The sequence below is a fragment of the Clarias gariepinus genome, chromosome 4, assembly GCF_024256425.1.
Source record: "Clarias gariepinus isolate MV-2021 ecotype Netherlands chromosome 4, CGAR_prim_01v2, whole genome shotgun sequence".
Classification (NCBI taxonomy): Eukaryota; Metazoa; Chordata; class Actinopteri; order Siluriformes; family Clariidae; genus Clarias; species Clarias gariepinus.
This window is the reverse complement of record NC_071103.1, coordinates 12,450,265-12,466,830: the sequence shown is the minus strand read 5'-3', so window position 1 is coordinate 12,466,830 and position 16,566 is coordinate 12,450,265. Positions and strand designations below refer to the sequence as shown.

Genomic DNA, 16,566 nt, shown 5'->3' with positions numbered 1-16,566 from the left:
AAAACAGTATTAGACACAAATGTTTGATATGGTAGTATATATGCAATGAAAAGCTATTTACACATGAGTGTTCAAATGTAAAGCAAACGCAATTATTAATTTATTGATAATATTTAACTTTGTTCAGCCGTTTAAGTTATAGGTAAAATGACGTTCCTACCAGCCCACTATTATTTTTTGTTCAAATTTAAAGATGCCCGCGTGTGTGCACAAATTTTACAAAGAATACCAAAGTGTATAATATTTAATAAAGTTAGCCTAACTTTATTAAATATTAGCCTAAAGTTAGCCTAATACAATACTGTTTCCAATGCTGAAGCAAATATGATTTTGTTTTAGTCTATTCTTTGAATACAACATGACAGTGCACTCCGAGGTGAAGCGCACCCACAGAACACCCAGTTATGCCTCTTCTCACCTTTCATTCATGATAGGTGCGAAGTTATCAAACCGGTTTCGCTGATGGGGGAATTCGCAGAATTGGGGGTTGTAAAATAAAGACCGAGCAGACGTCTCTGCCTAAAATGATTTTCACCAGCAAAACACCTCTCTCTTTCTCTCTCTCTCATGGCTCCTCATCTTATGGATATCTATGAGATGAGGATCTATATATATATATATATATATATATATATATATATATATATATATAGAGAGAGAGAGAGAGAGAGAAAGAAAGAGAGATTCTGATTGACTTTTCAAATGCAGATACAGGATATGTGAAGCGGGCGTCAACACACACAAACTCTTCGTGCACGCGCACCCAATCTCTCCGCGCGAAAACAACACGAGTAGCCTACATACAGTACATGTATTTGTCTTTGGTGCATTTTTGGCCAAAAATGTCTGCATTTTTATCGATAAATCGCGCGCAATTAGCAGCCTTTTGATCAAAACGCTGCCTTTTGTAAAGTGAAAGTACGAGCCGCGGGTTTCCACACGGCAAAGAACAGCTTAATTTATTTCAGTCATAAATTCACAATTACATTCCAGCTCTTATTCCCAGCCGTGGTCAAATAATGGATGAAATAATTATTCAATGCTGGACACAAACAGCAAAAAACATGATAAAAAGCCCTAAGCACTTTTGTGTTCATAAAATAATATTTACTTAATATGATTATATAGTATATATATATATATATATATATATATATATATATATATATAGTTCATTCATGTCTATTTATGATGGCGACACATTTTTACGTTTTAAATAAGATATGTTGGCATATTCAGTTCCCTCTCACGAACTGCGTTCGTTACATACATATCCACAAATACTTTAACAACATACACTTATCACGAATTGCATTTTATATGAATTTCACATATGAGACACGCACACAAACACATACTAATATAATATATTCACATAACACATACTGTAAACACATAAAAAAATAATATATATTCAGTAAATTTCTGAATTACACTCAAAGTAATTATGAAGTCTGATTTGATTAGTACCATTAAACATTTTATTTCTATTTATTCTGTGTGTTATTATTTCTATTTATTCTATGTTTTGCTGGCGAAATACATTTTAGGCAAAGACGTCTGCTCGGTCTTGTTAAATAGTTTTAAACCCCTCAATTCTGCCAATTCCCCCATCCGCGAAACCGGTTTGATAACTTCACACCTACATCAAAGGTGAGAAGAGGGATGATAACTGAGCGCGCTGTCGCGTTGTATATACTGTACACACACACACACACACACACACACACACACACACACAGAAACACACACACACACACATACATATATATATATATATATATATATATATATATATATATATATATATATATATATACATATATATATATATATATTGTTCATTCATGTCTTCTGAGGATGGCGACACATTTTTACGTTTTAAATAGATTTAAATATTTAAAAAAGATATGTTAGCATATTCACGAATCAGGACATTCGCATAGTTAATTAGATATCACTATCAGACAGCGTACTATCAGGAAATTAAATTAATTTTAATACCATTTAAACCGAGGCATTGCCATGTCTTTTATTATTTTGTCCCTGTTAAGACATTACAAAAACTATATAAGAAACTTTTAAAGCACGAATTTGGGCATCTCATTTCATCATTATGAAAATAACATGAAGCACATATACGCATGTTCATTATGAAATATCTGTTGTAAAACAAAATGAATTCATATTTGCTTCAGCATTGGAAACAAGATTGTTTTTGGTTAACTTTATACACAATTCATCGTTGTACTTGGCTTTTAGAAAAAGTCCTTCCATGCGCCACCTGGCGGATATTAGGTGAAGCACAAAACATTTATTTTAAATTCCCAAATGTTGCCTCCGGCAAGTCACGGCACGCCGCGTGCTAAATTGCGGCATCTCGCGGAAAACACGCGCAGTCTTAATGGCGACATCTAAAGCTTCCACGCTGCCAGTTTCTCCGAAAGGGGGAAAAGGTCCACGGTCCTGGGGGAATGAGCCTCAAGACTTCTTCTTCGTGAAGGTCTGACTTCTTCGAGGCGGATTGCGAAGCGTCGCACACCGCACCCCAGTCTTACGAGGGGGTGCCTGGCTCATAACACTCTCTCTCTCTGTGCTTCACGCCTCGCGAGAGTCAGACCCGGTCGGGACTGGGTGGCCAACAATCTCCACTCTTGAGCACGGCGGGGAAGGAATTTCCAAAAAGGTTGTTCATATAATTTCGCCTCTCCAACCAAGCGGCGACGCTAACGACGTCGCCAAACAGGCCGGAGGGCGAGATGGGGGGATGAAGGATAAACGCACGATCCTTATCCTTGATTCCTGTGAGATTTAGCCACAGGTAACTCTCCGCGGAACACCACTGCAGCCATAAAAACAGCCGATAGCACGGGCCGTCTGACGGAATGTTCCGGTTCACTCCTATTTATAACCTGCAGGTGCGCTTCATCAGATGATGTCACCTGACCGAGGTTATATATGCTAAGATTTGGCGTGTTTGATACACACATGCCTCACAACCGGCAACACAGAAAGATGTTCCCATAGCGTTTTCACGAGCATCGAGTGTAGCTTTTAAAAGGGAACTGTTACTACACTGACTGCAGATGTCAGATAATGCATTGAAAAACATTTGGCCATATTGTGTCTGAAATGTCAATTATTCAGTATTAATTTAATGTTTACAAAATTATTGTATAATCATCAATCTTGCTGCTGTAATAAATATCAGCACTCGGCCTGCAAGCTCAATATTGTAAGTCAAATTACAATATTGTGCTAATATTCAGAATAAATGCAAAATTGCTTAACATGCTCATGAAATATTGATTTATTACAACTAGTTTCTGGTTATTGGGGAGGAGACTCCATATTAATGTTATTTCTGTATTTTTCCACTCAAATATTCAGAGTTAAGTTATTACCTACAGTAGTTCCAAATTAATTTGATAAGATATACCTTTATTCCTTTATTTGTCCAACATTGGGGAAATTTACAGCAGCAAAAAACAATGTGCAAACATAAAGTAGTGTTTAATGATTATACATGGAACAATGAATGCATTAAGACAAAAATAGAAAAATAGACATAATTAAAAATAAATAAATTATTTATACACAGTACAGTGTATAAATACAAAGGTAGTGAAAAAACAATACAACACTGTATTTACACTTTTAATCAAATCAAAATGCACTAGCTTTAATCGATGTAAAGCTGCTTACCTCATTATCCTCAAACAGATGTGTATGTCCTAAACCTGGACAGATATCTGCTCATCAGTTTTCATATATTGGTTCCTAGATAATGAGAAAAACGAGAACTAATAGAATCGAAATGACTATTTGACAATGTGTTAGTATAGTAAAAGCTAACTTTATCAACATTGGGCTGAGATTAAACTAAAATTGGATTGCAAATAAACTAAATAGACTGCTTACATCATCAGGTTGAGCGGTGTGAACCATCTGGGTGTCCGTTCTACTCATAGTCATATTTACATAGTGTGAATCCTAAAAATAAAATAAAGTGAATTGGTTAGTAATCAACACATTAGGGAATACATCCAATAAACTGCATTTAAAATAATGAATGCATCATTATGACTTATTAGCTGACTATTAGTTAGACTAATTATGGTAATTAGGACTTCTGCATGCTGTGGGGGAAATATAAAATTCTAAGGTAAATATCGTCTCGGGTTACTTTGTTGTAACCCTGTTCCCTGAAAAGGCGGGAACAAGATGCTGCGTGAAAACGCTATGGGAATATCTTTTCGTGTTGCCGGTTGTGAAGCATGTGTGTACCAAACACGCCAAATTTTGGCTTATATAACCTCGGTCAGGTGACGTCATCTGATTAGATGCACCTGCAGGTTATAAATAGGAGTGAGCTGGCAACATTCCTCAGATTGATTGTCTGAACGGACGTCCGGTCACGTGGGCAGTGCGGCATTGGGATGCAGCATCTCGTTCCCGCCTTTTCAGGGAACAGGGTTACAACAAAGTAACCCGAGACGTTCCCTTTCAAAGGCTACACTCGATGCTGCGTGAAAACGCTATGGGAACGAGAGTACCAACGTCGCCGCACTGCGAGTTTCTGGACCCCGCATTGTGTAGCGTGTGCGCACAAGGCTGAGAGGTCTTAGAACTATGTCTGGGAAGCTGACTCGAGGACTCGTGAGCCCGGAGTGACAGGAACATCCAGACTATAAAATCTAATAAATGTGTGCGGAGAGGACCAGCCCGCCGCGTCACACACTTGTTGCAGGGGAATACCTCTTGCTAGTGCAATAGATGAAGCAATCCCCCTGGTTGAATGAGCCCTGATTCCTAGAGGCAAAGTGAGCCCACGCGCCTCATAGGAGAGAGCAATAGCATCTCTCACCCAATGTGACATGGTCTGCGTAGTAGCGGCCGCCCCCCTGTTGCGGCCTCCATAGCAAATAAAGAGCTGCTCTGATCTACGCCACTGGCAGGTGCGTTGGACGTAAATCCGAAGAGCACGTACTGAACATAATAGGTGAAGTTTCTCCTGCTCCGAAGCTGTAAAAGGCGGAGGACAGAAGGCTTCAAGAACAACAGGGTGCATGTTTGAAAATGGAACTTTCGGAAGATAGTTCGGGTGAGGATGCAAAATGGCCTTGACTAGCCCAGGGGCAAAGTCCAGGCAGGATGGGGAGACTGACAAGGCGCGCAGATCCCCAATCCTCTTGAGAGAGGTAATGGCCATAAGAAAAACCATCTTAAGAGTCAGAAGCCTGTCCGGCGCTGACTCTAGTGGTTCGAAAGGAGTGTCAATTAGACCTTTGAGCACGATAGATAAATCCCATGAAGGGGTCGTGGCTCTAGTGGGTGGCCTCAACCGTTTAGCTCCACGAATAAAACGGGCAACTAAAGGGTGTTTTCCCACAGTAATCCCCTCAATTAGAACGTGGCAGGCTGAGATAGCGGCCACGTACGTCCTAAGGGTACTAGGGCACAAGCCCGAGGACAACTTATCTTGCAGGAACTTCAGCACTGAAACAATTTGGCAGTGGACTGGGTCTACCTGCTTCGTCATGCACCAACTTTCAAAAACATTCCATTTGAGGTCATAAGCTTTTCTAGTGGAGGGAGCTCTAGCGGGTAGAATAGTGTCAATAACGCTGGCTGGGAGACCAGCTTGACTTAGTTGGTCCCGTTCAGGGGCCAAACGTAAAGGTTCCAAAGCTCCGGTCGGGGATGAAATATTGTCCCCTGCGCCTGAGACAGAAGATCCCTCCTCACTGGAATCATCCAAGGTGAGCCATCGAGGAGAGATATTAGATCCGAGAACCATACTCTGACCGGCCAACGGGGCGCTATCAGTAAGAGGCGCAAACTGTGTTGACGGACCCTCGCCAGGACTCCCGGGAGCAGAGATATTGGTGGAAACGCATAAAGGCGTAAATTGGGCCACGTATGGGCCATCGCGTCCAGACCCACGGGAGCTGGATGAGTCAGAGAGTAGTAGAGAGGACATTGTGCTGTCTCTTGGGAGGCAAAGAGGTCCACCCCTGCTGTAAAGAATCTTTCCCAGATTTGGCTGACTATGTCGGGGTGGAGTTTCCATTCCCCGTTTGTCACAGCTTGTCTGGACAGTAAATCTGCTCCCACATTCATGTGCCCTGAAATGTAAATCGCCCTGAGGGACAGGAACTTGTCCTGTGCCCAGAGCAGAACCTGATGCGCTAGCTCGTTCAAGCGGCGCGAGTGCAGTCCGCCCTGGCGATTTATGTAGGAGACTACCGATGTATTGTCCACCCGCACTAGAACATGGTAGCCTCTCAGCTGCTGGAGGAAGTGCTGTAGGGCCAAAAATAAAGCCATCATTTCGAGGCAATTGATGTGCCATGCGAGAAGATGACCTCTCCAGCGCCCTTGAGCTGGACGGCCATCCAAGACCGCACCCCAGCCGGTAAGGGAAGCGTCTGTCGTTAGCATTTTGCGACGACAAGACGGACCTAGAGTGGGACCCAAGGTGAAAAACTGAGGTCTGAACCACATAGAAAGGGTACGACGTCCTTCGAGCGTAACCCTTATTCGCCTTCGGGGATTGGCCCTTGTATGAAATCCCCTGGCTCTTAGCCACAACTGAAAAGCTCTCATGTGCAGAAGGCCCAAAGGTATCACCGTGGATGCAGCTGCCATGAGGCCTAAACATTTTTGAAAGTGATAAATAGTCACTTCCTGGTCTAGTCTGATTTCCTTGAGGGCGCTGAAGATGGATTCGACACGAGCGGGAGACAATTGTGCCCGCATAGTGATCGAATCCCATCTGACACCCAAGTATGTTGTCCTCTGAGCCGGAACGAGTTTCAATCCCAGCGAATGAACATGAGCTAGGACGACATTGCGATGTCGGAGCGCTAGCTGCTGAGACTGGGCCAGGATTAGCCAGTCGTCTATGTAATTGAGAATACGGATGCCCTGGAGTCGCAAGGGAGCCAGGACAGCATCCATACATTTTGTATATGTGCGGGGTGACAGAGCTAGACCGAATGGAAGGACCTGATACTGGTAAGCTTTTCCCCCGAAAGCGAACCTCAGGAACTTCCTGTGTTGTGGCAAAACTTTTATGTGGAAGTATGCGTCCTTTAAATCTATCGTCACGAACCAATCTTCTGGTTGGATTTGCGAGACAATCATATTGATGGTTAACATCTTGAATCTGTACTTTTTGAGATAGCGGTTCAACCCGCGAAGATCCAAAATCGGACGCAGCCCCCCGCCTTTCTTGGGAACCAATAAGTAGCGACTGTAGTAGCCTGACTCCCTGTCTGGAGGAGGAACCTGTTCTATGGCTCCCTTCTCCAGCAACAGCTGGAGTTCGGAGTTTAGCAGATGCGCTCTCTCCGGTATCACGGAAGTGTAGACCACGCCGTTGAAACGCAGAGGGCGAAGAGCAAACTGAATCCTGTAGCCTTTCTCTACAGTCTTTAGCACCCAGGGAGATATGCCTGGCAGTAGCTTCCACGCTGCCAGTTTCTCCGAAAGGGGTACAAGTTTTAGTGCGCGGGGGGGTGTTAGTGGTTCGGCATCCTGGAATATAGCAGGATAAAACCAAGGCACTAACATATCTCTGGAGGTCGGTGAGGTCCGAAACACCAGAGGCGGCGGGAAAATGAACACCGACCCCCTGGGGGTGTCCGGGGGGGCATGCTCTTATAGGAAAGAGAGTTGAGTGCCGTTCCCCGGGGGGGATCACCCCCACAGTCCTGGGCACGTAGGCTTCAGGACTTAGTCTTTAAAAAGAAGACAGTGCGGCGATCTGCTCTTTTGGAGGCAGCCTGTTGGGGGCGACGAGCCGTACCCCAGTCCTTACGGGGGGGGTGCCCGGCTGCTGACGCTCTCTTTCTGTACCTCTCGCCTGGTGAGATTCAGATCTGGCCGAGGCTGGGTGGCCGAGGGCCTCGACTCTTGAGCACGGCGTGGGAGAAATTTCCCAAAAGCCTGTTCATACAATTTAGCTTCTCGGAACCTAGTGGCGACGGAATTTACAGCGTCGCCAAATAGGCCGGAAGGTGAGACAGGGGCATCAAGGAGGAATCTTTTATCCTTGTCCTTGATGCCTGTCAGGTTTAACCACAGGTGCCTTTCAGCGGTCACCAAGGAGGCCATGGAACGGCCGATTGCACGGGCTGTCTGTTTAGTCACACGCAGGGATAAATCAGTAGCCCAGCGTAATTCATTGAATGCGTCATGATTCAGTGTGCCGCTCGTGCTCAAATCTTTCAGCAGATCAGCCTGATACGCCTGCAAAACCGCCATGGTGTGCAAGGAAGCGCCGGCCTGACCTGCTGCTTGGAACGCTTTTCCTACCAGGGTAGAAAAAGTTCTACACGGCTTGGAGGGAAGTGTTGGTTTCTTTAATGAGGATGATGTTCCAGGAGAGAGATAGCCCGCAAGCGTCTCTTCTATCTGGGGCATCACCACATAACCTCGTGCTTTTGCATCAACGATGTTCGAATAAAACGAAGTCGATTGTACAAAAATACGGGAAGAAAAAGGATTTCTCCAAGAACGAAATAACTCGTTGTGGAGGTCATTAAAAAATGGGAGAGAGCGGTGTTTTGGCTCCATCTCCTGGCCACCCGACAGAAATCTGTCATCTAATTTAGATTGTTTTGGGTGAACCTGCTCCTGTGGCCAGTCAATATGCAGTCGTTCGACTGCACGCGTTATAACTTCAAGCAATTCCTCATATTCTCTTTCATCTTTTGAGGAGCGTTCTGAGGAAGCAACTTCCATTTCCACAGAAGCAGGAAAACGAGTCTCTTCAACACACCCGCGAGAAGCACCAGAGTGCGCTCGTGAAGTGGAAGGAGAGACATCGGGATCGGGGGAGAGGGCGAGAGAAAGGAGGGACTCTGTCTCTCGCTCCTCGGCCAGATCTGCTTGTGATCCCCATGAGTGCAGCGCGGCTCGTGGTTCCCTAAAGAACGCGAGGCGCGCGCGAAGCAGCTTCATGGGGAGAAGATCACAGTGCTCACACTCTCCATTAAGCCCTTCAAAAGCGTGCTTTTCACCCAAACATTCGAAGCAGAATGTGTGCATATCGCCCTCCGAAAGGAAATTTTCAAAAGGAGGGGGACATCTAGTTCTAAACTCCGCCATAATAACTAGTGAGTTTTATAGATTCAATTCTGCTTATTTTTGTTATGCTTGCTGACACACACACGTGCACAATGCGGTGAAGAAAAAGATCTGAGCAATGTTGCCGGCTCACTCCTATTTATAACCTGCAGGTGCATCTAATCAGATGACGTCACCTGACCGAGGTTATATAAGCCAAAATTTGGCGTGTTTGGTACACACATGCTTCACAACCGGCAAGACGAAAAGATATTCCCATAGCGTTTTCACGCAGCATCGAGTGTAGCCTTTGAAAGGAAACTCATTGTGTAGCAATAGTATAGAATAACTACAGTATGTCTTTCAGGGAAGAATTATGTAAATTCAATATAAAAGTGGGTCTTACTGAGAAGAGAGCAACTGTCTGCTAAAAATCACATTTAACCCACTTACAGAAGTACTTTCACCCAGAATCTGGTAACATTATGTTATCTTAAAAACACTTTGACATTGATACATCAGTGCAGAAGGGTGGCATTTTAGGTATGCCTGGCTGTGTGGAGCATACCGGTATAGTGACTATTGCCAGAGAGAACAAAGGCAACCTGTCAGTGTTATGGCTTTACCTAGCAAATAGCTCCATTCCACATAAGTTAGTCCAGCTTACTCTGATAAAGCATCATGTTCCAAACAGGTGCAGAGACCTCATAGTCGACTACTATAACAACTTTAGTATAAGTGTTTCTTCTGGAACAACTACATCAGCTTGGCATAGGGTGGAGATGGGTATCATCACAGGTTGCACTATCTCTGTGACGCTGTTCTCCCTGGCCATGAATATGCTCACCAAGTCCGCTGAGCCAGAGTGCAGAGGGCCCCGAATGAATTCTGGACAATGGCAGCCATTTACCAGGGCGTTCACGGATGACTTAACAGTTACAACAGAAGCAGCGCCAAGCTGCCGTTGGATTCTGAAGGGACTTGAGAATCTAATGGAATGGGCCCAGATGCATTTCAAACCTTCCAAATTAAGATCTATAGTGCTAAAGAAAAGCAAGGTGGAGGAGAAGTTCTGGTTTTACACTTCACGTACAGCCATACCATTAATCTCAGAGAAGCCAGTCAAGAGCTTGGGCAAGGTTGCTGAGTTGGATGACTGGATGAAATCTGTGGATAAGTATGGTCTATCTGGAAAGTTCAAAGGCTTGTTCTACCAGCATGGCATCCTTCCTAGAATTCTGTGGCCCCTCCTTATCTATGCTGTCCCAATCTCTATTGTTGAGATCTTAGAGAGGACAGTCAGCAACCACCTTTGGAATTGGCTTGGGTTACCATAAAGCCTGAGAAGCATCGCACTTTATGGGCGCAACAACATACTGCAGTACAAGTGTTGCCGTACGGGGACCCTAGTGATCCAAAGGTGGCTGAAGCTGGGAATCAAGTGAAGACAGGCAGGAAGTGGAGGGCAGAGGAGGCGGTTTGGGAGGCTGAAGCAAGGCTGCCGCATAGGAGCATGGTGGGAGTGGTCTCAAAAGAAAGAGCCGGCTTAGGAACCTTTCTAAGTTTTCGAATAAACATCAGAGGTAAGGGGAGGTGGCGCCTTGTTCAAAAGGAGGTAAGAGCAGCAGTGGAGGAGACGAGATCTTGCAAGGCTGTGTGATTAAGCCTACAGGGGGCCTGGACAAGATGGGAAAATGCAGTTGAGAGGAAAGTGAACTGGACTGAGATCTGGAAAGCCGAGTCTCACCGCATTAAATTTTTTATTCAGGCAGTGTATGATGTGCTTTCAAACCCATCTAACCTACACACATGGCGCATAGCAGAAACACCAGCATTCCCATTGTGTTCCAAGAGAGGCACCCTAGAACACATCCTCAGCAGCTGCAGTATGGCACTCGGAGAAGGACGATACCGGTGGAGACATGACCAAGTCCTTAAGACTATCGCTGAAGTTATCAGCACGGGACTGGTGTGGGCAAAGAAGTTTCGTGCCTCCAAGAAAACAATCGCCTTTGTTAGAGCCGGGGAGCAGGTAGCCTAAGCCAAAAGAACTACGGCAGGGATCCTGACCTCAGCTAGAGATTGGCAGCTTTTGGTGGACCTTGAACAACAACTGAAGTTCCCCAGCCACATTGCTGTCACCACCCTTCGACCAGACATGGTACTTGTGTCTGAGGCTACAAAGCAAGTTGTGTTGTTGGAGCTTACAGTCCCATGGGAAGATCGCTTGGATGAAGCCTTTGAGAGGAAGCTCACCAAGTACGCGGGACTGGTCAGTGACTGTCAGCAGGCTGGGTGGAGAGCGAAGTGCCTTCCAGTAGAGGTTGGATGCAGAGGTTTTGCAACCCATTCTTTAGCCCAAGCCCTAAGCAGTTTAGGCATCATTGGAGAGCGAAAGAGGAGAGCTATCCGCAGTACCAACGAAGCGGCAGAGAGGGCCTCAAGATGGCTGTGGCTTAAGTGAGGCCAACCATGGAGTCGTGGTAGCTAGTTAGCCATCCGGACACAAGCTGGGGTCTGATCAACCCCAGCTGGGTGATCTGGTTGAGGGTGTATGATGTTAAAAAAAAATATATATATATTTACTGCACTGCCTGCCACCTCCTTGGTACCGGTAAGGATTTAAAACTACTTTTAGCCCTGATCTTTACACAAACTGTCAGTCACCAGCTTTACCAATTGCAGGCTAGTTAGTTCTGACAGTTGTGGAAGGATGTGTTGGGGGACCAAAATAACTTGTTAAATAAAGAAACAAATCATAACTTGTTTTGAATATTTAAGTAATATCACACTCAAGGTCATTCTATACTGCTGGATATTGCACGGCTATGATGCCATCGGGCATTCGGGCTATGCCCGCATGCCTATATATACCCCACACCCATGTTTTATCAGTACAGAATGACCTTAAGTTTGATATTGCTTAAATATATTAGTTGTTTATGTTTTTTTTTCATTAATCAGGAAACCTCTAAGGGACGTTTTTAGTCACATTCTCTCCTTTTGATTTTGTTCAATTCATATTTTTTTAAATAAAAACCATTATTATAATTATGTTTATTTATTATCATAAAGAACAGGACTTACTTGTTGTTGTGCATTGTGTGTTGCTTTATAGGAAAGAATAAAGACAAATTAACCAGAAGCTTGTAACACAATTTGGTGTATGAGATAACAAAATATCCCAGATGTGTCATTATACTGTCTCATCCTACTCTCATATAGACAATATTAACAATGATGTCAGTATATTTTGCTATAAGCTACAGTACATAGCTACAGTCTGTTTTTTTAAGTGATCCTCACACATACCTTTATTCTGCTGATTCCCGCTAGACTTTGTTTTTGGCCTAAATGACAGTAAAATGTATTATTAAATACTATTTATTTATATATTATTATATTATATTTATTTTGTATTATTATTTTAAGTAATACGTATATAAAACAGCAAGTAAATGAGAAATTAATGTTTACTTACATCTCTTTTGCTTTCATAAAATAGAAAATTAAACCAGCAGTTCCAGCGAAACCTAATAAAACTCCAATCACAATCCCAGCTATAGCTCCTGCAGACAGGGAATCCCCATTTCCACTTGCAGTTCCTTTATCTGTTAGAAAATAAAAATACAAAAACCAGCAGATCATCCTTTTACAGCTAAAGAACAGGCTTGATATTTGGTAGCTTTAGTCGATTTTAAGATTTCCTCAAAATATTCTATTCACTTCAATTTTATTTGTATAGTGCTTTTATCAAAAAAAAAACACTTGTCACAAAGCAGCTTTACAGAATCACTCTCACTCACTTTCTCACTCATCTTCTCTACCGCTTTATCCTGTATTTAGGGTCACGGGGACCAGGAGGCTTAGGGCACGAGGCAGGATACACCCTGGACAGGGTGCCAATCCATTGCAGGGCACACACACTACAGGCAATTTGGGATCGCCAATTAGCCTAACCTGCATATCCTTGGACTATGGAAAGAAACCGGAGAACCCGGAGGAAACCCACCAAGCACAGAGATAACTTGCAAACTTTATGCAAACTGAGCCTGGCCGGGAATCGAACCCGGACCCTGGAGGTGCAAAGCGACATTGCTAACCACTACACCGCCTTTCAAAAGAATGGAAATGAGTATGGAATGTGTGAGAAAAATGATCAGTTTTTCCTCATGAGCAGGCCAAAGGCAACAGTGGCAAGGAAACCTTCCCTGAGATTTCAATAGAAAGAGGAAACAGCCTCAACAGGAAACCCATCCTCATTTGGGTGATAATAGATATCAGGAATTGTTTTGCACTCATGCTGTGAGTTAGGCAGCTGGAAGTTCAGTAAAACAGAAAATGTGTTTAAGTTAATATGTTCAGTTTGTTATTGGAGGCTCAGCTACAAAACAGTAGGAAATCCAGTGCTGCAGTCACAAGTCCTCAAAGAGCACCTGTCTGCATCAGCTGAGGCCATGACCGTCTTCATGATAAAATGTAACTGTTTATGGTTACCACATGCATCCCAAGCAGACAACACAGTGCCTCTATGCAAAGAGATCTCCAACCAGAAGCAGGGCTCCTGAATGAGACAGTCCAGAGGACAGAGGGGGTCTGGATCACTGGCGGCTCATGAGCAGCATGTGTAGCTCAGAGAGAGAGTGAGACAAAGAAGAGAAGAAAAGAGAAGAGATACACACACCTCTGTTTGCTAAAAATCTTATTTTCCCTAAATAAATTCATACAAATCTGGCAATTAAAAATGCACGTTTCGAGAAAAGGGATCCCGCGACTTGCCGCGGCTGCGCTCGGCAAGCTGTTAAATACCCTTCATTACCCGTAGGGGGCAGTCGTGTTTCAGTCTGAAGTATTGTGTGTCTACTGAAGTCGAAAATGTGTTATCTCTCTTAGGCACCCATTGACAGCAAGCGACAGAACTCATAAACGTGTCAAGCTCAAACTGTAAATACTGATTTGTATTTATTCTTTATTTTATTTTCTCCTTCAATGATGATACTTATTTAACTGTGCTTTCTACATTCAGTATTATTATTATTATTAGTAGTAGTGCTCCGAATTTATTATTATTGTTATTATTATTATTATTATTATTATTATTACTGTAACGCACCTGCGCATGTGCAAAAAGCCTAAAACAATATTGTTTTATTGTGTTCATGCGCTTTAAATATACACTAAACAATAAACGCTGCCTTTTTCAAAGTGAAAGTGAGTTGCGCGTATGGCTTTTTGATCAAAAGGCTGATAAACGCGTGCGCAGGTATGAGCAGATTTATCGATAAAACTACAGACATGAAATAAAATGAACACAAAAATATATGCTACTCGCTGAATACAACGCGACAGCACGCAGAATCTTCAGGCTTTGACTGCCCTTTGTCCATCCATTAGTAGTAGTAAAAATGCTGGGTTTCTGTTAACACATCGTTGGGTTGTTTATGCTGGGTCAAAATTCTGTGTTATTTTGGGTGCTTTAATCACACTGTTTGGGTTGCTTTTGCTATTAATACTAAAAGTGCAGCATGAGTAAACGCAAAAAATGGAAAAAGAAACTTCTCCGTTTCCTCCCTTTTGTTCCGATGTTTATGCAGTAAACCTATGGGTGAACATAATGATTTAAGAATTTAATAAAATATGAACATATATATATATATATATATATATATATATATATATATATATATATATAAGTGCCATTTTAATTCAAATCCAACATTTTAATGGTTAGTAATTGGTGCATGGGCGTCAACTACCACGTTCTGTTATATTCCATTGTTATTCATATTGTCGGAGTTTTAGAGCCCTTTACTTAAGCATTCGCTAGTTAGTAAGTAAGCAAATAAAAGAGAAATGAATAAATAGCTTTAAATGGTACTTCAGCGTAGTAAAAGTACCCTAGCATGAGTTAATATATAATGAAAATATTATGTATAAAGAAAATCTAATTTAGATATTTGTGTTTAACTAAATTCTTAACATTTAATGGTTACTGTTTGTTGCAGACATTTACACTATTTTTGGGAGCAGAGATTGGCGTGTACAGGCTACTTTACACTGATCAGCAGTCGACGCCCCGCCATAACCAGCAGATCAAAGGAGTAGTTATCGGCTATGACACGTAGCCTTCTGAGTTTGGAGGCCAGGGTTGGTTGGTTGGTTGGAAGCACATTTGAAGGAGAAGATAACGTCACAAACACACACACACAAACTCTCCGTGCATACACACCTAGAGTACAGTATGAGACGTGCGCACAGACACACACAAACTCTCCGTGCACACACACAAAAACTCTCCGTGCACACACACACACAAACTCTCCGTGCATACACACCTAGAGTACAGTACGAGACGCGCGCGGACACACACAAACTCTCCGTGCACACACACAATGCACTTCGTAATGCACCTGGTCATTAATAAAAATGAATATTTAGGCCTAAAAAAGATGCTTTAAAATCCATCTAAAATTCATTTATCGGCGTGTATAAACCCGCGGCTCGCACTTTCACTAAACAAAAGGCAACATTTTGATTAAAAGAATGATAAACGACAAATTTATTGATAAAAATGCAGACTAATAACTAAACCTGTTTCCTTACTAGACCTTTTGTACCACACTGTAAACCCTATAGTGCTCAAAGTCATTAAACATATGAAGTATTATGTATTTATTACATGCCTCTTCTGTAAGTACCTCAAACCAGAATTTATTAATGGCAGTTATTAAATCGGATTTTGTAGTCGGTTTTGATTCTTTTCGAATATAGTCTTTCAGAGCATGCCACACCATTTCAATGGAATTCATGTCAGGAGATTTAGCGGGTGTCTTCACCCAGTTAATTCCCTCTTCAGCGATCACTTTTCTTGCAGCAGTGTGCTTTCGGTCATTGTCCTGGAAAAACGGTGATTAATTCTGAAGTTTTCCTTAATGTATGGGGCAGCGGTTCCTTTTATAATCGCCTCTTCGAAGAAAGACCTGTCCATTATTCCTTCAAAGATGGCAATAGGTCCTGGTCCAAGTCTAGAAATGGCTCCCCAAACATGAATTTTAACAGGATGTTTCGGCTTAGGTTTGAACACTTGTCTCCCTGTTTTACAAAAGGACATTGTGGCAAAGCGATCCAAAGCCACCGTAGTTTCATCAGTGACAATGATGTTGTGAAATCTTTCCTCTTCATTGATCCATGTCTGAGCTTGTTTTGAGACTAACACAAAAAACATAGACATGTATGCTTTGGATCTACCAAATAGATATAGTGGAACCTTGGATAATTCATTCCGGAAGCGACTCATATTCCAAAACACTCGAAAACCAAATTTAATTTTAAAAACATATTAATGGAATCACTGCTGTAAAGTAAAAATAAAACAAATTAACCTGCACTTTACCTTTAAAAAGAATCTCGACAGAGCAGTGTTTCTGTGTAGAGCAGAGAGAAAGAGTGTGTGTGTGTGTGTGTGTGTGTGTGTGTCTGTGAAGGCAAAAG

General features: G+C 42.7%; 1 long non-coding RNA gene across 1 annotated transcript; it reads right to left on the bottom strand.

The window, feature by feature from the left end:
- Positions 1-3,928: 3,928 nt before the first annotated feature.
- LOC128520012 (uncharacterized) lies at positions 3,929-12,425 on the bottom strand. The gene is made up of 3 exons (XR_008357902.1): positions 12,388-12,425; positions 12,163-12,185; positions 3,929-3,993 (listed from the first exon to the last, which is right to left on the bottom strand). It is a non-coding gene; the product is annotated as an uncharacterized LOC128520012 (long non-coding RNA).
- Between the last annotated feature and the right edge of the window lie 4,141 nt (positions 12,426-16,566).